Below are 10,334 nucleotides of genomic sequence, written 5' to 3' on the forward strand. Positions count from 1 at the left end.
GGGCTGTGCCCCCTGCAACTAGAAAACGGCAACTGGACCTGGAGCTGAGCTGCGCCCTCCACAACTAAGACTGAAAGGACAACAACTTGAAGCTGAACAGAACCCTCCACAACTAAGATTGAAAGGACAACAACTTGACTTGGAAAAAAGTCCTGAAGTACACACTGTTCCCCAATAAAGTCCTGTTCCCCTTCCCCAATAAAATCTTAAAAAAAAAAAAAAAAGTGGCAGAAACGGAGACACAGTTTCCAAATCTAGATGGTCTGGGCTAAGGAGGCCATCTCTCTGGCAACTGACTGTCAGTTCAGTGAAGACACTACTTTTGATAGTTCATTCAGCTACCGAGCACCACCTCACCCTCGCTTTTCCTCACAGGCAGCCATCTGCCTGTCTCTCACTTGGCCTTGTGCCTCCCCCTCCTGCTCCACTCACCCAGCCAGACCTGGCCCAGGGACCAGGCATAACCAAACGTGACCTGGGAAATGACCCTGTTCTCAGAGAACCCACAATCCAGTGATTATGTTTCTCAGGAATGGTGCCCATCTTTGCTTCCGGTTAAGGCTGAGAGTCTGGAAGGAAGAAAAGGATGTGGGATGTGAACAGCTGGCTCTTGGATGATGTCAGAGTAGGATGGGATTTCTGAGCCACAGCTTAACATATCGCAAGAAAGCCCGGTAGGCATTCCTCATGCAGGGCACACACTCGCCCGCTGTGGCAGCCAAGGGCCAAGGGCTGTTTCTAGCCTTTCAGATCCCAGGTTTATTCTTTTTTGGAGGCCTCACACCAGTTGTATCCAACCTATTAAAATATCTTCATAGTAAACGTATCGCTTTAAATATTTTGAAAGGATTTTTTATAACTCTGCTTTGGAAATTTACTGGCTATGAATAAATTTTTTTAATGTATAGTTGGCTGTGACTTCTCAGCAATCATCATGTGTAAAGATGAAATCAAACAAGTTTTGTAAATGTAATGGGAATATTCGAATATTAAACTTGACAATGTAATGAAACTGACAAAACTGTTTTATAAACATTTAATTATATATACATGTATTTTTTACATTTTTTGTATTCTGGCGCCAATAACATTTTTAAACATTTCAGATGCTCTTGGCACTGTGCTTAATTAAAGTTCCTAGTGGCTAAAGCTGCTCTGGTGATGGAAGACTTGGACTTTCTGGACGTCCTCGAGCAAGCTCTCTGGCAAACACGCAGAGATGAGGAACCAACACTAAAGTCTGAAGGGGATCTGAGGGAAGGGTCTACGTTAGCTCTGACTGTTACCTTTAAGGAAGCATGAGTAAAGTGGAAGTAACACACCTTTTGCAAACAGTCTAGCCAAAGAGCCGGGGGAGGAAAGTCCTGTGGAGTCTGGTGTGTCCCATGTACTAGGAAGGCCAACTTGGAAAAAGTCAGAAAGAGGATGAGCATGACTCCATGAATGGAGGAGTCATCTCAGAAGGAGAACATGAGCATGACTAAGACGTAACTATCAATAAGGGGCATGGAAATAGCTATACTTAATATGCGAAAAGATCCAGTCTAGTGGAAAAGATGGGCAACATGCATGAACTGGTGGGGAATTTGAGCAGACGGTAGGAAATTGTAAAAAAGAAATGGAAAAATGGAAATGCTAGAAGTGAAAAACCTTAATGTCAGAGATGAATACAGTTCAACAGTTTTATCAGCAAACTGGACAAAAGCAGAGGGGGAAAAAATCCATGAACTTGAAGCTAGGTCAATAGAAATTAATCAAACTATAACACAAAGAATAAAAGCAAATATGTAAATAATTGAGCAAACCCAAAACTGAGCAAGATGTGTGGGACAATGACAAATGGCCTAACACACATGTAACTGAAGTCCTAGAAGAAGAATGGTGACAGAAGTGGGCAGAAGAAATACTTAAAGAGAGAATCACTGACAATTTCCCACATTAATGAACGACAACAAACCACAGATCCAAGAAACTCAGAGAACTCCAACCAGGATAAATACAAAGAAAAACATACCTAAGCATATCATAGTCAAAGGACTGAAACCAAAGGTAGAACATCTTGAAAGCAGCCAGAAAGGGAAAAAAATTACACAGAAATAAGTAACAAAGCAGTCTTCTCATCAGAAACTTTGTCAGTCAGACGGTTCCTGAGGCCCTGCCGTACCCTGCCTTATAGGTCCACAGTGTAACCCTGTGGCATTCTACACTTGATCTTAGCCAAAAGGCCCAGTAGCATTCTAGAACATTTCCCCTTTGGGGGCTGATATTAATTTAGGCAGGTTTCCGTTACCTGCAAAAACAATTGTCTGGAGCTGAGCAGTGGCCTACAGGGCAAGGGCTGTCCAGTTCTCCACAGCGCAGCCCTCCCTCTCAGGTCACACCCGCCCCTCCTCTCTTTACACATACCCAGCCCTGAGGCTGGTGGCTGCATCACCCCCAAACGCTATCTATTGGCTATGACTTGGGAGGAGGCAGAGTCAGTGGAGGTTAGATATACTAGCCGACTGATCTAAATGTCCCTCATGATAGGTCCTGGGCTCTGACTGTTGCCCCAAATTCTTTCTTTCCCTAAAGGTGACCAGCCCAGAACAACCAAAGCCTGAGTCCAGCTGGCACATCTGGCAGGGCTCTGCTGAGAAATGGCAATTGCCATTTGGTGGCGATGTCCGTGAGGGGAGGCAGTTGTGAATAATTTAGGGTCACCATGGGGTCAAGAAGATTCAGATTTCCTCTCCCACAAACCCTGTTCTAAGAGTCCCTGGTAGGTCTTTGTCGCCACCCTTTTTGGAAGGGAGTTCCTTTACTGCAGGAGCCACAAGGGGGCAACAAAGAGCTTGTTTGAGGGACTCCGCCGGCGGGGAGAGGGAGAAGGCCTGAATTAAAAGCATGGGAACTGCTGAAAGATAGACACAACTGAAGCTGGGCGGGATTCATCTGAGAAGGTGCCTGGCTGAGCATGGAGAGCAGGGATGGCAAAGGTAGAGGGAAGAGACAATGGATTCCTGGCCCATCCCTTGGACATCTGGATCCTGCAGACAATTCTTAGTGGCGGAGTCTTTTCACCCTCAGCCTAAGGGCCACTTCTTCTTCAGTTGACCACTCACCCCCAGCAGGGTCTTCGATTCTGCAGGTGAGAGATCTGTCCTTGCAAATGACTTTTCAAGTAACTATTTTGTTAGGAACCCCACAAGGAGACCTTTCCTGTAGACTTTCTCAAACGTGTACCATGTCCTTATTTCTCCATCCATCCATCCATCCATCCATCCATCCATCCATCCATCCATCCATCCAACAAATACCTATGGGCACTGATGCTAGGCACTGTTCTAAGTGTTAGAGATATAATATCGAAGAGGATAGAGTTTTTTATTTTTAAAAGTGTTTTCACAGAGCTTGTATTCTATTGGGGAGAAACAGACAATAAACAAAAAAATGAGTAAAAAGCACAGAGTCAGATGGTAAAAGACGCCATGGAGAAGCACACATTTCAAAAGAGGGGTAAGGTACCAGAATGTAGGGGTTACAATTAAAATAGGTCATGTCAGGCTTCAGTGAGATGACATTTGAATAAAGACTGGAAGGAGGTGAGGAAGCAAGCCCTGGGGGAAGAGCGCTGAGCAGAGGGGACAGTCTGAGGGGGGAGTATGCCCGGCACATGCAAGGAATAGCGAAGTCTCCAGTGTGGCTGCCACCGGGTGAGTGAGCAGAAGAGAAGCAGGGACGCTGGAGAAGTGATCGGGGGACAGACCACTGAAAGACTTACAAGCCACTGGGAAGACTTTTTGCTCTGCTCTGAATGAACCGGAGCCATTCTTACTCTGAATGAAATGGGAACCATTGTAGAATTTTGAGCAGAGAAGTGACATCATCTGACCTACACTTCAAAAGCATCACTCTAGCTACAGTGATGAGAACAGCATGAAGGCTGGGAGGGAGGGGGAAGCAGGGAGACCAGTTGGAAGCTATTATAATTCCCGTCCCATCAGGACAGCTTAGTAAAAGAACTCAAATGCTAACTCCCCCTGCCACGAAGACTCTCCTAATCCTCCCTAAGAACCCCATTCTCCTGGGGGCTCTCTCCATCCATGGTTCATGCATCTCTTCCAGCGCTGGTCAGTCTTGCCTTTGTTCTGGAACTACCGATGGGCCTGTCCTCAGCTCCACCGTACTTCAGACTCTTTAAGAGCAGGTGCTCAGTTGTTTTCACAGCTGTAGCTGCCCCAGCACAGAGGGCTACACACATAGTAGACACCAAGTCAGACTTTTCCCTAAGGAATAAGTGATCCCATCCCTCCTTAGTTAAGCTGCCTTGCTCTTGCTTCTGAGGCTTCCTCCAGGCTCTTACCGGTTTCCCTCCTAATGTTCCCCATGTAAGCCTCTGGCTCCTGTAGGAGTTCACTATCTTCTGCCAGTGTACTCCAGGGGGCGCCTCAGTGCCTGGAATCTCACCTCCTTTGCCACAGGATATCCCCAGAGGATTTTATCCTCCCCTACCACTTCGAACATCAGTTATTTGATGATGGGTCCCAAATTTATCCCTAATTCCAATCTCTCCTGAGTCATAGAATTGTATGTCAAAACACCCAACTGAACATCTCAACCGGTTGCCCACTGGCACCTCCAACTCAATTTATCCAAATAAAACTCATCACTGTTCCTTCTCACCCAAACCAGTTTCTCCACTTGTGCTATTTTCAACGCATTAACCATCACTCTCCATCTACTGCCAAACCAGGGTACCATGTGCCTCATTTCTTGCACCCTCATATCTAATCAATCACCAAGCTCTATCCAGTTTACATCTTATGTGTCTTCTCTTTGGTGACTACCCTAATTTAGACTACCGACGGACCACCCTCTCTCTAGTTTTACTCTTTTAATCTATACTCTGTATTAGGCCAAAGAGGTCTTTCTAAAATCCAGATCTAACACCATACCCTGCTTGAAAACTCTTTTATGGTTCTTCATGAGTTTAAATCATGGCTTATAAAGATTTTTGTGACAGCTCCTCAGCCTGACTGTATATTCCATTGTATGGATGGACTGTAATTTATTTAATTAGTCTTCTGGTAACAGACGTTTGAGTTGTTTGTAAACTTTTGCTACTATAAGCAATGCTATAGTTGATAACTTTGTGTATAGTTTATTATAAGTGCAAGTATATGGGATCAGAAATTATATGCATTTGTAATTTTGACAAGTATTCACAATTTACAGTTCTACCAGTAACATATAAAATGGCCTATGTCCCCACAACCAGGCCAGGGGTCTATTGTCAAACATTTGGGATTTTTGCCAATCTATAGGTGAAAAATGATTTCTAAATGTAGTTTCAATTTTCTTGTTAGTGAGGCCGAGTAGTTTTTCATATGTCTAAGAGTCATTTATCTTTCCTTTTATGTTAACCATCCCATTTTCTTATTGGATTTTTCTTCTTTTTCATATTGATTTGAAGGGATTTTGTATGTATGAAGCAAATTAGTCCCTTTGTCTATGATATGAGTTGCAAATATTTCCCCCAGTTTGCCATTTGTCTTTGTTTATGGTGTTTTTTGCTCTGCAGAAGTTATAGATTTTTATGTTGACAGAATATGTTTTTATGCTTTGGGAAATTTTATGCTATTCTGAAAAATACTTTCTCCATTATGACATTATAAATTTATGGTTTTACTTTTACATTTATTTAAACACAATTGATTCATATGGATTTATTTTAGTGTAAGGACTAGAAATACTACATTATTTTTTTTCAGGTGGCTACACAATTGTCTCAATACCACTTACTGTATAATTCATCTTTTCCCTACTAATAGACAATGCCATCTTTATCATATACTAACATTTTAAATGTCTTGGGTCTAATTCTGGACTCTCTTTTGTTCTCTTGACCAAATTGCCTATGCAAGCACCAGTGTCCCCTGGATTTTACTGTTTTAAATCTTGTAGCTTTTAATGGTTTAATATCTGGTAGAGCTATTCCCCTCATTAACCTTCTTTTTTAGAATGTTCATGGCTATTCCTGATGCAAAAATTTCCATACGAACTTTGTATTCAGATTATATAGTGTTAGTATTTTTATTAGATTGTGTTAAATTTACAGATTTATGGAGAGTTGACATCTTTATGCTAGCAAGTCTTTCTACGCCAAAATAGAGCATTCCTTTCCATTTACTCAAGCCTCCTTTTGTGTCCTACAATATAGCATTTTAATTTTGGGCACCTAGATCTAGCATATTTATTGTTAAGATTACTCTTGGTTAGTTTACTTTGTTGTTGCTGTTGTAAACGATATATTTTATTTCCCTATACTTTCTAACTGGCTGTTGTTCATTGGCTTTTGTATACTAATTTGTGTCCACTTGGCTAAAATGTCTCATTTGTATTATTTTTTCAGTTGATATCCTTGGATTTTTCAGGTAGGCTATCATATCATTAATAATGATAATTTTACCTCTTCTTTTCCAGTTTTTTATCATTCCTTTCTCTTCTGTAATTAAGTAGGCTAACACTTTCAAAGCAATGTGAAATAAAAAGTCACAGGGGCCATCCTTGTGGAATACCTAACTTTAATGGGAATAATTTAGGTGTCCTCATTAGGTGTGATTCTAGCTTTTGGACTGAGATGTGTACATTTTGTCATGTTAAAGAGGTCGGGTATTTCATAAAGTCTGTCTGTGAGTCTCTTCCCTAGGGATGGGTATTTCAGAGAGTGTCAGTGTGTGTATGAGACTTCCTTTGCAGATAGTATCTCCTCAGAGGAAAAAAAAAGGTGTAAAGATATCAAATAGAGTATTATGCTGACTTAAAATGCTTTGTGAATCCGAAGGTAACTTTGTACTGGTCAACAGCTTTATTAAACTTGACTTCCTAGAGTTGAGCCAACAGCAGACAGATCCTGTGTCCTCTCACTGGTTATCCAGAAGGTAACAGACTTAGGTGAGAGGAAAACAGGTCCTGCTCTAGGACAGGAGTGGAGAAGGGCTGTGCTATCCAAGTCTGTCCGGGTCCTAGACTCTGAGCACCTGGCAGGAGACGCTGAGACCCCAGCCAAGCACAGTACCAACAGCTAACATTTTCTTCATCAATTGCTATATACTACCCACTTGGGAAAGGAGTGTGATTTACTCCTCAGAATCATCCTATCAAGTGGGTACAATTATTTCCTCACAGATGATGAAACTGAGGCAAAGAAAGGTAACTTGCTCAACGTCACAAGCTGGTAGGTGAGATGCTGAGGTTTAAAATCCGGCAGTTTGACTCTAGAGCCTGTCTTCTTAACCACCATGTTCTAATCTCCCAGGAGGAGACTGAGGCCCTGAGCAGATGAGCCGAGTCCTGAAGAAATCATGAATGTGGCCTCCACTGTAAGCCACATCTATCCCAGGCAGAGTGTAGGACTGTGAAAGACCACTCCGGAGCCAGGGACAGTTACTGGAGGCGGGGTGGCTGGTGCTGTTGCTAGCTTTCCTTTTCATTCACACTCTCCTTTTTGTTCCTTTGCTGGCTCTTCCTCCACCGTAACTGAAATGGTAGAGTGCCCCAGGCATTGGTCTTGGACCTTCTACCTTCTTGATTTACACTTTCACCCTGGGCACTGGTACCAGATCTTCATGGTAATGGTTCCCTAATGTGTATCTCCAGGCCAGGTCTCTCTCTACCTCATAGGCATGTCAAACTTAACATGTCTAAACAGAACTCTCTGCATCTGCCCCCATACAAACCTGCTCTTCCCACACTTCTCCTTTTCAGTAAGTTTATTTAACACATTTACTCAACAAATATTTATTAAGCACCTACTATAGCAGTGAACACAACAGACAAAAATCCCATCATAGAGCTTACATTCTACTGCTGGGTGACATATAGTACACAGAAAAAAAATAAATTACATTGTACATTAGGGGACAATAAGGCCTAAGGAGAAACCCAAAGCACGTAAGGGGTAAAGAGTACAGGAGACGGGGACTAAATTTTTTTTTTTTTTTAAGATTTTATTGGGGAGGGGAACAGGACTTTATTGGGGAACAGTGTGTACTTCCAGGACTTTTTTCCAAGTCAAGTTGTTGTCCTTTCAATCTTAGTTGTGGAGGGCGCAGCTCAGCTCCAGGTCCAGTTGCCTTGCTAGTTGTTGCAGGGGGCGCAGCCCACCATCCCTTGCAGGAGTCGAACCGGCAACCTTGTGGTTGAGAGGATGCGCTCCAACCAACTGAGCCATCCAGGAGCTCAGCGGCAGCTCAGCTCAAGGTGCTGTGTTCAATCTTAGTTGCACAGGGCGGAGCCCACCATCCCTTGTGAGATGAGGAGGTGAACCGGCAACCTTGTGGTTGAGAGCCCACTGGCCCATGTGGGAATTGAACCAGCAGCCTTCGGAGTTAGGAGCACAGAGCTCCAACTGCCTGAGCCACCGGGCCAGCCCTGTGACTAAAATTTTTAAAAGGGCAAGTGAGAGAAGCAGGAGATGAGGTCAGAGAGGTAATAGGGGTTAGACCATGAGCTTTTATTCTAAAGAAAATGGAGGATTTTGAACAGACTTGACATGAGTGGATTTCCATTTTAATAGGAAATCTCTATTAAATACTCTGACTGCTGTGAAGAAATTGGAGGAGGGGCAGCAAAGATGAAAAAGGGGAGACTCGTCAGGGAGCTCTTGCAACGGTCCAGATGAGAGATGATGGATCCAGGGCGGCTGGGATCAGGAGACAGTGGGGAAACTGGTGTGACAGGACCAGATTCTGGATATATTCTAAAGGGGGGATTGGGGGAGCTCTAGCATCCACCCAGTTTCTCAGGCCAAAAATCTAGGTCTCATCCTTGATTCTTCTCTTTTCTTCATATCCCATATCCAATCCATTAGCAAGTCTGTGGTTCTACCTCCAAAATATACATCAAAGTCACTGTTTCTGTCCATCTTCACTGCCACCACAACCCGGCTAAACGACCTAGGATGACCTCTCTCCTGGATTGCTGCAATGGCCTCTTATCTGATCTCTGTGCCTCCTTTTTGACCCCTAAACCCAATCTCCACAAGCAGCCAGAGGGTTCATTCTAAAAATTAAATAACATCACAGGACGGATCCCTTTCCTTGCACTCAATCCTTTATGAGCTTTCCAATGCATTAAAAATAAAGGCCAAGGGGTGGCGGATGGCTCAGTTGGTTAGAGTGCGAGCTCTGAATGACAGCGATGCCGGTTCGATTCCCACATGGGCCAGTGAGCTGTACCTTCCACAACTAGATTGAAGGACGGAGACTTGGAGCTGATGGGCCCTGGAGGAAACACACTGTTCCCCAATATTCCCCAATTAAAAAAAAAAAAAAAGAGTAAAAGCCAAAATTCATACCATGAACTATAAGGGCTAATGTAACCCGCTCCTGATGACCTCTCTGTTCTCATCTCCTTCCCTTTTTTTCTTGATCATACTGCTCTAGCTACACTGGGCTCCTTCCTGTTCCTCAAACTCACCCAACTCTTTTCTGCTTTAGAGCTATCCTTTCCCCTCTAAGTCAACTTACCCCAGCTTCTTCCATGACTGGTCCCTTATCAACTGTCTAATCTCAGCTCAGCTGTCACCCCCTTACAGACCTCCCTGGTAACTCTCATCTAGTGTAGATACTGTACTGTATCTAGATAGCCCACCAGACCTCATATCAGGAAACGCACAATCTTTTAGGGTTAATGAGGTGGAGACATTTGAAGCAGAGGGCTACATACACTGTCAGGGCTAGGAGGGCCAGTCCCCCATCTGACACTTGAATTCCCGGGGCAATGTCCAGGTGACATGTACTTACAACTCCATTGAAGGGACCGCTTTAGCTGCTGGACAGCTTTGGCATTGGATCTTCCTTATTCTGAGCTGCAGTGCGTTTTTCTGGAGCTACTACACTTTTGTGCCCTCCAATGAAACATATAACAAACAGAAACCCTCTTTTAGAGGACAGTCTTTGTTGTTTCCCAGGAGGACTCTTACACCCTCAAACTGCCGACTCTTCCGGGATTTCCCATCCCAAGAGTCCATCCAGGGCTCTCCCCTCTGAACGTGCTTCCGTTGGTTTTCTCTTACCTCCCAGAACCCACAATGTCTCCAGCAGTCCAGGTGGGATTGGGTTGAGGGGACCAACTTAGCACCGCTCCTTCTCCCAGGGCCTGTACCTTCTAGGAACGCGGCCCACGACCCTTCACCTGTTCCGCAGACATCAACCTCCCTTCTCCTTCGGTACACATCTCTCCGGTGAACCAACATCATCTCCCCGTCTCGTGCCTAGCACAGGGCCTGACACAGAATCGTTTCTCTAAAACCGCTGGTGGAACCAAACACTGCATAACTGGTCCTGGGA

The 10,334-nt window shown here is 44.0% G+C and overlaps 1 protein-coding gene across 4 annotated transcripts in view; it reads right to left on the reverse strand.

The window, feature by feature from the left end:
* PRPF40B (pre-mRNA processing factor 40 homolog B) overlaps positions 1-10,334 on the reverse strand; it is a 52,429-nt gene that overhangs the window by 41,777 nt on the left and 318 nt on the right. The window lies entirely within an intron of this gene.

This window comes from Rhinolophus sinicus, linkage group LG02 (assembly GCF_036562045.2).
Source record: "Rhinolophus sinicus isolate RSC01 linkage group LG02, ASM3656204v1, whole genome shotgun sequence".
NCBI lineage: Eukaryota > Metazoa > Chordata > Mammalia > Chiroptera > Rhinolophidae > Rhinolophus > Rhinolophus sinicus.